Raw genomic sequence first — 13,008 nt, 5'->3', positions numbered from 1 at the left:
AGATATGGATAAATAGAGTGGTACCTCTGGTTACGAACACTTCACGTTACAAGCTACGCTAACCCGGATGTAGCTGCTCCTGGTTGCGAACTTTGCCCCAGGATGTGAACTGAAATCGTGTGCTGGAGGCGTGTGCGCAGTGGGAGGCCCCATTAGCGAAAGCGTACCTCAGGATAAGAACGGTTTCAGCTTAAGAATGGACCTCCAGAACAAATTAAGTTCCTAACCAGAGGTACCACTGTATCAGAGCCAGCTCTCTCAGGAGGCAAGGTGAGGCGACTGCCTCGAGCGGCCAAAGACCACAAGATGGTGCCCCCATGGGCTGATTTTATAGAAATATTACCAGTCCCTTTTGATGTATGTGTAGATCATACTGTAAAAATACAGCTGAAAATGAGCATGTTGTTTACATGGAGAGATGGATGGATATGTTTACAACGTGCTGGAGGGTTGAGGATTTCTGCAAACTGCCCTTGGCAGATGAAGAGAACAGTTCTTTGGAACACAGCTGGAAGGGATACACATATAGATATACACACGCACACTGTTTGCAGTAAAATGGGACACCAAAGTCATTAGGAATTAGATGGACTATGGGACATGCATGCTTGTAAAAAAAAAAATCAGGACAGGGAAGGAAAGAAGGAAAGAAGGAAAGAAAGAAAGAAAGAAAGAAAGAAAGAAAGAAAGAAAGAAAGGTCATGTGCCAAAGCCACAGGAATACAAACTGTTCCACTGTGCTTAACGGAAAACAGGTTTTTGCTCTGGCCTTCTCTCATTCAGTTTCCATCGAAGATGGATTCAACTTTCAATAAATAAGAGAGCAAACATTGCTCTCTCTTCTTGCTCTCTGTCTGTCTGTCTGTCTGTCTCCTTATCTGGGTTTCAAGTCACCCCACCCAATGCCACACTTTCCTCCTAGCCAAGACCCTTCCCATCCATCTGCTTCCCAGATCTCCCCTGTGAATTCAGAGTGCAGAGGATCAGGACAGGGGCCAATTCACAAAGCCAGTGGATGTGACTCATTCTTACCAAAAAATGCCAAGCCAAGTGGGAGGCAAAAAAATAAAATATAAAACAAATCAAGCCAGAGCCTCTCCTACATCTTGCTAGGCCAGAGCAGCTGTATCTTCCACCATCTTCTTCTGTTGAAATCCAGCTTCCTTTTAGAAAACACTTCTCGCTTCCACAAAATACCTAGCAATCCTAAGCAAGCTTATGTAGCTAAAACAATGTGATCCATGTACAAGAATGTATTCCCAGGCATGTGAGAACTCTCCTCTCCTTTCCTCTTTTAAAGAATATGCTTTTTAAGTACAGTGATACCTCAGGTTAAGTACTTAATTCGTTCTGGAGGGAGGCCCGTACTTAACCTGAAACTGTTCTTAACCTAAAGCACCACTTTAGCTAATGGGGCCTCCTGCTGCTGCCGTGTGGCCGGAGCCCAATTTCTGTTCTCACCCTGAAGCAAAGTTCTTAACCTGAAGCACTATTTCTGGGTTAGCGGTGTATGTAACCTGAAGTGTATGTAACCTGAAGCATATGTAACCTGAGGTACCACTGTACCAGAAAGAACAAAGTATCACCAACTGCAAAGCCATATCCACTTTTCTCTGTGGAAAGGATATAAGTTCAAATACAAGTTGGTGGCTTTTTTTAATGGTTTGGAGTCAGGGCTAACCTATATTAGCCCTGCATCTAATAAGAACACAAGAGGATGGCCCATCTAGTACTGCATCCTCTTTTCACACTGGCCAGGCAGATGACCATTACGAAAAGCCTGCAAACAGGACTTAGAATCATAGAGTTGGAAGAGACCACAAGGGCCATCGAGTCCAACCCCCGGCCAAGCAGGAAACACCACCAGAGCACTCCTGACATATGGTTGTCAAGCCTCTGCTTAAAGACCTCCAAAGAAGGAGACTCCACCACACTCCTTGGCAGCAAATTCCACTGTCGAACAGCTCTTACTGTCAGGAAGTTCTTCCTAATGTTTAGGTGGAATCTTCTTTCTTGTAGTTTGGATCCATTGCTCCGCGTCCGCTTCTCTGGAGCAGCAGAAAACAACCTTTCTCCCTCATCTATGTGACATCCTTTTATATATTTGAACAGGAAGTTCTTCCTAATGTTCTTCCTAATGACTTGAACACAACAGCAACTCTGCCCTGCTGTGGTTTCCAGCATCTGGGTCTCCTTCATTTTGCCTCCAACACGTATGCCATGGCCTTAAACTTTTGCTGTTAAAGTAAGAACATATCCACGGGATCTCCCAAATGCGGCATCTCTCTATGTCAGGGATGGGGTACGCAGACACACAGCTGGATTGGCTTCTTAGACAGCCAATGCATGAGGGAAGCAGGAGTGCACTTGTTCACCCGAAACCCTGCAGGAAGCAGAGTGGATCTCCCTGTTCATTGGTGCACAGTGGGGCGAGGTTTCAATCCTGCTTGGTTGCTATCTCTCTGCATTGGCAGCTGAATGCATCGGCCCGCAGTGGGGAGGGAGAAGTGAATGTTGTTGTTGTTTTATTTATCTAATTAATGTATTTATATCCCACCTTTCCTGCAAGCTAGGATTCTAGGTGGCTTTCAACATTTATAAAATACAAAGAAAAAAAACTTGTTAAAAACAATAATTAAAATACATCAGAACATGTTAAGACTAGCCATTAAAATACCATTTTGCTCTGGCAGCAGCCCAGTGATCAGCAGTGTCAGCACCTTAGTTTCCAAAGGCCTGTCTAAATGGGAAGGTCTTAGCCTGCCAGCAGAAAGATAACTAAGAGCAGGCTTCCTCAACCTTGGCCCTCCAGATGTTTTTGGTCTACAACTCCCATGATCCCTAGCTAGCAGGAGCAGTGCTCAGGGATGATGGGAATTGTAGTCTCAAAACATCTAGAGGGCCGAGGTTGAGGAAGCCTGACTAAGAGGATCCAACCCACTGGGTCAGACAATTCCCTACCTATACTCTATGTGGAATGGCCAGGCCATTGGCTCTCAACAGATGTGTTTCTCATGAGGGCCAGGAGTGGCTCGTCTGTTCAGGAAGTGGGGCACTGCCCCACCAATCACCCCCTGCCTTTAGCCAGCCTCCCCCTGGCTGCCTACATTCTCACAGCCAGTTCAGAGGGTGGTGCTGCCTCACCTCTGCTCAGAAACCAACTGCCTTATGCCTTCCTCAAATGCCATCTAGCTGCAGCCATTCCATCAGTCTCCCGCATCTGTTTCCATCCCAGCTTGCTGTTATAAATCTGTGACTTTAAACAACTGGGGCCTGAGCATATTTTTTTTCTCCTCCTTCCCTTTTCCTTCTGTGTTATGCCATTTAAAATTTGCATGCCTATGGGCAGGAACTGTCTTATTACTTCACTCTGTAAACCACTTTGAGGGTCTTTAGGACTAAAGAGCAGAGTAAAGGTAAAGGTAAAGGTAAAGGTAAAGGTACCGGTACCCCTGCCCTTTTCGGGCCAGTCGTGTCCGACTCTAGGGTTGTGCGCCCATCTCACTTAAGAGGCCGGGGGCCAGCACTGTCCGCAGACACTTTCGGGTCACGTGGCCAGCGTGACGAAGCTGCTCAGGCGAGCCAGCGCAGCACACGGAACGCCGTTTACCTTCCCGCTGGTAAGCGGTACCTATTTATCTACTTGCACCCGGGGGTGTATTCGAACTGCTAGGTTGGCAGGCGCTGGGACCGAGCAACGAGCAACGGGAGCGCACCCCGCCGCGGGGATTCGAACCGCCGACCTGATGATCGGCAAGTCCTAGGCACTGAGGTTTTACCCACAGCACCACCCGCGTCCCAAAGAGCAGAGTAAAATGCTTTAAATAAAACGACTCTAGACTGGAGTTTGTGACATTTCCAGAGGAGCTTCCCGATATTTAACTGAATCTCTGCCTCTTCTGAGCTCCTCATGCATTCATATGACATTGTTAAATGCCAGTCCATATCCACCCCCATTTAATCTGGATTTACCCTTTCCAGGGTGAAATCCGATCGGTTAAAAAAATGGTTGCCAATGACCCATTTGCAATATCCAAGTGACCCATTTGCAATATTAAGCCCCCATCTGGAAGCACCCCTGAGAGAACTGTATCTGATCAGATTTAGAAAATATCAAGTTTGGAGAAACTCTTCCGTGTTTAAAGTTTAATGGAGGCTCTCCTTCCTGGAAACTTTTGTTCACTGCAGGACACAACATAATCAACCTCTTCCACTATGGGAGTACGAAAGAAAGAAAAGTAGAATTCTAAAACCTGCACACACTATGCGAACGATGTAATTATGTGCATATATTTGCTTACGTTTCTCAAAGTCAGCTTTTGCAAGCCACAGGAAAAACTGTGGAGGAGACTGAGGCCACCGTGACGTTGAACTACTGCTCAGCCCCTCCCTCTGGACTCCCTTGTTTTTCAAGCTTATATTTGTAGCCATAACAACCAGACACTTTGTATGCATTTTATGGTTTTGTTTTTAGTGGAAGCCGAAATTCTCAGCATGGTGATGATGGTGCACACTGTAAGATCCCGGGGGGAGGAGCTCCAGACACCCCTTTTAAATGTTTTCTTGATTTATTGTGTTTATTTACGATCAGGGAGGTTAGACATGGTCCAGCCTTCAATTCAAAAGTTTGGTGTCAGCCACGTGGCTTCATTTCCAGTCAGTGCATGTCCCATAGGTTCTTGAAGGAATCCTGGAGATTTTGTATACCACAAGCTACAGAATTCGGCAGCTAGACTGGTGACTGGCTGCCAAGACCATATACAGTGGTACCTTGGGTTAAGAACTTAATTCATTCTGGGGGTCTGTTCTTAACCTGAAACTGTTCTTAACCTGAGGTACCACTTTAGCTAATGGGGCCTCCCACTGCTGCACCGTGATTTCTGTTCTCATCCTGAAGCAAAGTTCTTAACCCGAGGTACTATTTCTGGGTTAGCGGAGTCTGTAACCTGAAGCTCCTGTAACCTGAAGCGTCTGTAACCTGAGGTACCACTGTAATACCAGTCCTGAAAGATTGGCTCCCCGTATGTTTCTGACCACAATTCAAAGTGTTGGTGCTGACTGTTAAAGCCCTAAACAGCCTCAGTCCTGTATACCTGAAGGAGCGTCTCCACCCTCATCATTCAGCCTGGATACTGAGGTCCAGCGCCGAGGGCCTTCTGGTGGTTCCCTCCCTGCAAGAAGTGAGGTTACAGGGAACCAGGCAGAGGGCCTTTTCAGTAGTGGCGCCCGCACTGTGGAACACCCTCCCATCAGATGTCAAGGAAATAAACAACTATCTGACTTTCAGAAGACATCTGAAGGAGACCTGTTTAGGGAAGTTTTTAACGTTTGATGCTTTATTATGTTTTTAATATTCTGTTGGGAGCTGCCCAGAGTGGTTAGGGAAATCTAGCCAGATGGGTGGGGTATGTATGTATGTATAATAATAAAATGTTTGGTTGTGTGTGGGGGTGTGTGTGCGCGAGTCCTGCTTTTGTGGCCATAATGTGGTAATATCCAGGAAGCATCATAGAACAACAAATAAAGCAGAATGATGTGTGTGGATGGTCCATTACAAATCCACCACAAACACAGTATTATTTTTGTTCTTTGTTTATTATTATTTTATTACATTTATATCCCACTTTTTCTCCAAAGAGCTCAAGGTCGTGTACACCCTTCTCCTTCTCTCTATTTGGGTTAGGCTGAGAGGCAGTGACTGACACCTAAGGCCACCCAGTGAGCTTCATGGTGAGCAGGAATGTGAACTCTGGTCTCCAAGTTCCTAGTCTGGCGCTCTAACCACTACACCACACTGGCTCTTATTATTGCATCCATGACATGCTGCAGAATGCTCCCTCTGGCCACCATCAGCCTCAGTATTATCTGGCTGTGCCAGCTGGGCCTGAAAGGAGTTGTAGTTCAAAACTTATGGAGGGCACCAAGCGGGCGAAGTACTGCTGTGAAGGGTTGGCTATCTTGCATTTGCTTCCTCCAACCTGCCCCACAACGTTCCAGAGTGTTTGGATCAAGGCTCTTCATTCATCACACCCTCCAGCAAAAAGATTCCCTCCTCTCTTTTTCATCCCACTCTCCTCCCAGCCACAGGCATCTCTAATCGCTGCACAAGGCAGAGAAATGTGGAGATGTGAGCTGGCAAGCAGCAAAACGGCTTGCGTTGGCACCATTTCCTGCCCGATGGCTGTGAAAACTAAGTGCACCCCTCTTAGCTGCCAAGGAAAGGGCGGGGAGGCCCAATGCAAGCTGGAACACAGGCTGGATCCATCACAGAAGAAGCCCCAATCTTTTGGGGCTCCTTGCTTGCTTTGTTGCTGCTGAAATGGCATGATCCTGTAAAAAACCTAAACTTTACAGGGATCCTAGAAAGGAGAAGGGATGGCAAATGAATGTAAGAACATAAGCAGAGCCTGCTGGGTATCAGGCCAATGGCCCAACTAGTCCAGCATCCTTTTCTCACAGCGGCCAACCAGATGCCTGCAGGAAACCAGCAAGCAGGATCCGTGCACAGGAACAATTCCCCCTCCTGTGGTTTCTAGCAGCTGGTATTCAGGAGCATTGCTGCCTCCGACTGTAAAGGCAGAGCATGGCTATCACACCTAGTAGCCATGGACAGCTTTATCCTGCATGAATCTGCATCTGCACTGCTGGGAGTCAGACCAGAGAAGGGATCTTGGGTTCATTGTTGTGGACAACTCAGTGGAATCCTCAACCCAGTACGTGGCAGCTGTGAAAAAGAGCAAATTGCATGCTAGGGATCAAGGAATAAGTATCTTAGGATCCTTAACAGTGCGAGAGGAAATGTCCTCTCCCCCTATTTCCCATCACTAGACTTCCCCAATTGTTTTATTTGTTTCAATTATTTTTCATCATAAAAATGAGGTAACATGACTGTAGTTTACGCCTGGCATGAAGAAAGTGAAGAGAGAAAAGCTTTTCTCCCTCTCTCACAAAGTTGAAACTGGTGGACATCCCAGAAAGCTAAATGCTGGAAGTAGACGGATAAAAGAAAGTTCTTTTTTTTATGCAGCACGTAGTCAAACTATGGAACTCTCTTCTACAGGGGACAATGATGGCAACCCATTTTGATGGCTTTAAAAGAGGACAATCAAGCAGTTTATAAGTTTTATTAAACAAACAAGATAGTGCTGCACTGTGTGGTCCAAGAGGTGTACCCCAGAAATATTAGAAGGGGGGGTTGGCTTTGTCCAGGGGCCCTAGTAATTTTGAGCACTCTGTAAGCAGTGAGCAGCCTTTGTTCATGGCTGCTTCCCTCCCTCTGCAAAAAACCCCCCTCAGTTTCTCTTTTTTGGGGGAAATCAGCCGTGAGTTTAAAAATAAAGCAGTCCCAGTCCCTGCCCTGAAGAGCTGATCCCCGGCTCCTTCCTCTGGGTGGCTGAGTGACTCAGAGGCTTCTCTTTTTGGTCTGCTGCCTCTTTGAGGTGGTTTCCTTAGTGACAAGAGGGAAACCCCAAAGCATCTGGTTTTCAATATACCACATCACATGTCTCCTGAGCACAGTGTCATGTGCTTGGGGAAGACGAGGAGGGGGGCCACACAAGCACATTCAGCCAAACTCCATTCAAGACTTTTTCACCAGTAAGGATGGAAGGACTCGTCAGTTTTGGGTTCTCTCAGTTCCCCGTCTTTCCAATCTTAAATTTACTTCTCCACACCACCGCATCAGTTTGCGATTAAAGAAATGAAGTTCCTGTGAAAATTCTTCAGAGTTGGAGAGAAGTTTTCTCCATAACATACATATCTTCGAATGCATCCCCCCCAATGTACACATTTGTGCAAATCCGTTCTAACAGAATTCATTTTGAAATGTGATTTTTCACTATTTATTTCTATGCACACTTTACCCTGGTAAGTGCATTACTTGTGTAGAAAGCTGCAAAATTCAGAGTGTGAATTTCAGAGGATGGCTGTGCTTTGGTCTACATATTGTTTTGGAAAGTGTGCATTTATGTAGCATCCTGAGATCTTTGGATGAAGGGTGGTATATTATTAATACTAATACTAATACTACTAATAATTCCATCTTTAAATATGAACGGAATCAAATTTCTTCTCCATCCCTAGTTAAATGTAACCATCAGGGCTGGTGAGGAAATATGGTGAATGGAGGAGGGATACCACCCCCAACACCCCCCAAGTCACAGTGCACAGTGCCCAAGGCTAGTAAAAATGCAATCGTAGCACAGTACCAATGGCTACTAGCCATGATGGCCATGTTCTGCCTCTGAATACCAGTTGCAGTGGGATCATAGGTGGAGAGAAGACTGTTGCACTCAGGTCCTGCTTGCAGACTCCCCAGAAATGGCACCTAGTACACCACTGTGAGAACAGAGAGCTGGACAGGATGGGCCTTTGGCCAGATCCAGCAACCAGGCTCTTCATATGTTCTTATTACTAACAACTGGCTGCCCTTTCACGACACTCCAAAAACAGCTGCTGGAGACAGCACCCTCAGTCTGCAGGGAGCTTCCCTGGAGCAGCGCAAGAGCACTACTGTGTGCGAACAGTGCAGTGAGTGGTTTGCACATGCTAGTTTACAGGGCAGTGCCCTGACTGCCCCAAATTGTTCATTTGCTACAGAGGAGCAAATCTATGACTTGATCATGTGCTCCGCAAAGGCAAGGAAGCCAGAACTTATTTGCTCAGGATGATGTCACTATCCGTACCGGATTTGAGATGATAGATATAGATATATAGATATAGAGATAGAGATATAGATTCAGCAGTTTGATGCAGCAACACAAAAAGTCACGCAATTCTAAGCTGCCCCAACAGAAATATAGTGTTCCAAACAAGGGACATAATAGTCCCGCTCTATTCTGCCTTGGTCAGAACACACCTGGAATACTGTGTATTTAAGAAGGATGTTGACAGGCTGGAAGGTGTGCAGAGGAGAGTGACTAAGATGATCCAGGGTCTGGAAAACAAGTCTTATAAGGAATGGTTGAGGGAGCTGGGTATGTTTAGCCTGGGGAAGAGGAAACTGAGGGGCGATATGATAGTCACCTTCAAATATCTCAAGGGCTGTCACATGGAAGATGGAGCAGGCTTGTCTTCTGCTGCTTCAGAAGGGAGAACCTGAACCAACAGACTCAAATTACAAGAAAGGAGATTCCGACTCAACATTAGGAAGAAATTTCTGATGGCAAGAGCTGTTTGACAGTGGAACAGGCTCCCTTGGAAGCTGGTAGACTGTCCTTCCTTGGAGTTTTTTAAACCAAGGTTGGGTGGCTACCTGCAGGGATTCTTTAGTTTTGATTCCTGAACTGCAGGGGTTCAGCTGGATGGTCCTTGGGGTGTCTTCCAAATCTACAGTTCTGTGATTCTACAGTTTTTATATCTGTTGTGGTTTTTAATTGTTTTTATATATGCAGTATGTTTGCCTCAAGGGCCAAAAGGTCTTGGGCTGGCCCTCTCATCAGCCACCTGCACACCCAACCCCTTCAATCCATATCAGGCAATTCCATCACCAAACTACACCAAAAGGCAAGTTTTGTACTACAAGCCCAGACTTGCGTGCAAAATCAGTACATGTGCTTCATTCGTCCCTCTTCCCTGCTGATTTTTGCTGCCAATTGCCCATACTATTTTCTCAAGAAAAAAGAGGCGAAATATCAGATCTTCTGCCACGTGTCTGGCTGACTTGAAAGGCAGCTTCCTCCCCACTGCCATCCACTTTGTAGGGTTGCCATACTTCAACTGATGAAAATCCAGACAGAAAAGCTATTAAGCTTTTTATTTATTTATTTTTGGCAAAACTGTTTCTGTGAGTATCAAGGTAGTGGTCATACACAGCTTTAACCTCTAACGCTTCTCTGTTTGGGAAGGTTAAGAAACTCAGGGAGGAAAAGGCTCCCAATGGCCACATTTACACCAAAGATTAAAAGCACTATGCTACCACTTTTAAACAGTAATGGCTTCCCGAAAAGGATTCTGGGAGCTGCAGTTTATAAAAGGATGTAGAGAGTTGGTAAGAGGCCCCTGTTCCTTTCCCAGCACTATGATTCCCAGAGTTCTTTGTGAAGAGGGATTGATTGCTAAGCCACTCTGGGAACTGTAGCTCCATGAGGGCAAACTGAAGCACCTAGGATTCCATGACTGCATACCCTCCAGCATTTCTCCAATGAAAATAGGAATGTCATATTCCATAATAATAATTTCATTATTTCATTATTTATACCTTGCCCATCTGACTGGGTTGCCCGAGCCACTCTGGGCAGCTTTCAACATATATATATATATATATATATATATATATATATATATATATATATAATATTAGAGAGAGAGAGAGAGATTTTTTTTAAAAAAAAAACCTTCCCAATACAGTGTTGCCTTCAGATGTCTTCTAAAGGTTATACCGTTACTTATCTCCTGGGCAAAGGGGTCGCATAACTCCATACCCTTCAACATTTCTTTGATTAAAATAGGGACCCCCCCCCCCCTTCTCACACACACAATCACAGGCATTGCAGTGGTAGTCAAAACCTTTCAATGTCTGGTTGCAAAAGAGAGGAATACCACCATCTAGTGGTGAGTAATGGTTTTAAAAGGAAGCAAAATGCTACTGGCACAAGTTAACTCAATGCCTTTTCTTTGGACCAACAGCCAGTTTCCAACATAGTATGGGAGCATTCAGGTTACACAGAGCTCATTGTTGTGCTGCATGTTGTAAAATACAAACTCTCAAAAATCAAGGGTAAGGGAATTTTTCAGGACAAGGTATGCTGTCCGTGTCAAACATAGTCTGGATTGGCCTATGCCAATGTCTCGGTATAGTCCTACCAGGTCTTGAGAGTCTGAATGGGCTTCCTGTGAGGACATCATAGATTGGAGATGTTCTCACTCTGCCACTCTGGGTTCCTCATGGCATTCACTGCTGCAGGGAACAACTCAGGCCCTGACTGGTCCAAATGAATAAGAATCATAGAATCATAGAGTTGGAAGAGACCACAAGGGCCATCGAGTCCAACCCCCTGCCAAGCAGGAAACTTGAGGAGAGAAAAAGGAGAGGAACTGGGCAGAGAGAAGAGAAACCTGTGGTCAGGAGGCTATACTCAAAGGAGGTTATTATCTGCATGCCTGATTTGAAATCACCAGCCACTTCTTTGGCTATGGGGCATTCTCATTTCAGTTGATCATGTTAGGAAGAAGTTAGCTGCAACCTGGTGCCATCCAGATGTCTGGGGCATGCCATGCTGGATGAAGCTGACAGGACTTGTAGTGCAAAACATCTGGCAGTGGAAGGCTGAGGCGGCTTGTTCTTCCACACAGTTGCCTGATGATTCTCACAAGGCCAGAGGTCCCCAGGAGCGTGCTCACAGACAGCGTTTACCCTTCTGGGAGTCTGGATCGGAGACAGCTTATTAACAGGGCAACACCAGAGGAGCCCCAGAGGGTTGTGTGGTGCCAGGGGTGGAAGAGGAGTTGAAGATACACATAGAAGGTGCCAAAAAGAAGAAGATGCCTTTGTTTACAGTGCCACCTGCAAGCTGGTTAGGACTCAAACCAATGGATTCAAATGACAAGAAAAAAAGAATCTGACTAAAAATTAGGAAGAATTTCATGAGGATAGGAGCCATTTGACAGTGGAAAGGACTCCCTTGGCAGGTGGTAGACTCGCCTCCGTTGGAAGTTTTTAAACAGGGGTTAGACGGCCTCTGTCTGTTAGGTATTCTTTATCCGCAATTCCTCCATAGAAGGAGTTGGACCAGATGACTCTTGGGGTTTCTACAACTCTAATTCTACGTAATTCTACGACTGTTGCTTTCTTATTTCACGTTTGCCAGTTGCTGACTCTCCATTTTGAGAGGCAGCCTGTCCTGTGCTCCCATACTGCAGCTCCATTGTGGGAGCGCTCACATCAGCCATCCCTAGAGGAAACTGGGAACGCTCACAGGCCTCTCCGGTTGCAACCTGGTGAATGAAACGAGATCGCAAGGGAGGCCCCGTCAGCCAGGCCACCAACTGGCAGGTGGCGTCAAGCCCCACAACCAGCCCAGGCCTCAGCCAAAGAGGCTCCAGTAACTCCAGCCAAGTGAGAGGGAAAGCAGCCGCTAGGGTCTGGTTTTGAATGTCATTAATGCGACTCTCTCCCTCTCCTCCCCACCGCCGCCCCCATGCAGCTCATAAGCTGAGTCACCCTCAAGCTGGTGGGGGAAGAATAGTTCAATTTACGCCTTCCCCTGGGCCAGCTGAGCTCACCCAAAGCTGCCAGATGGTTTCTTATTTTGCAAGGGGAAAACATACCCTCCTGAAATGTAAAGCGCTCGACAACGACGACACCAGGACCGTGCGGGTTCTGTGTGTGTGTGTGTGTGCTGGGCAAGGGTGCCAGATGGAGCTGTGAAATATAATGAAGGCTTTGGCATTCACGTGATCTCTGCTTTCTTTCTTTCTTTCTTTCTTTAAAGCAAGTTTCAAGTCCACATGGTTGTCGGGAAAATGGTTGCTTGATTTATGACCAAATTGGCTGAAGGGAATAATAATAATAATAATAATAATAATAATAATAATAATGATGATGATGTTATTATTTATACCCTGCCCATCTGGCTGGGTTGCCACAGGGCTCAACTAGTAAAATTGTATGAAGATAAAACTGTTTTTATTTTTGTTGTTTTTTCTTTGTCTTTTTTCTTTGATATTTTTTGTTGTTTGGTGTTTGTGTAACTTTGTATTTTTTCCTGTTTTGGTTTGTTCATTATATGTTGTTCTATCTTTTTTGTAAAACTTAATAAAATATTTATTTAAAAAAACTAGTAAAATTGTATGTGTTGGGGTGGGTGGGTGTTAATTCTTTTTTTGCTATGTGGGGGCACATCTATATAAGTACATGTTTTCAGATTTTGTGATTAGAAATCTCTAGGCAGAAAGGAAAGAAACATACCGGTCTGAACTCATCCTTATGAGTTGCAGATGTTCATTTTTCATGCTTCTTTGTATCCCTTGATTTGCTAAGTCTTTTTAACTTTAAGAAGCAGCGTTTCT

This window comes from Podarcis tiliguerta (assembly GCF_965153285.1).
Source record: "Podarcis tiliguerta genome assembly, chromosome: 16".
Lineage (NCBI taxonomy): Eukaryota > Metazoa > Chordata > Lepidosauria > Squamata > Lacertidae > Podarcis > Podarcis tiliguerta.
Note: the sequence above shows the minus strand (reverse complement) of the source record.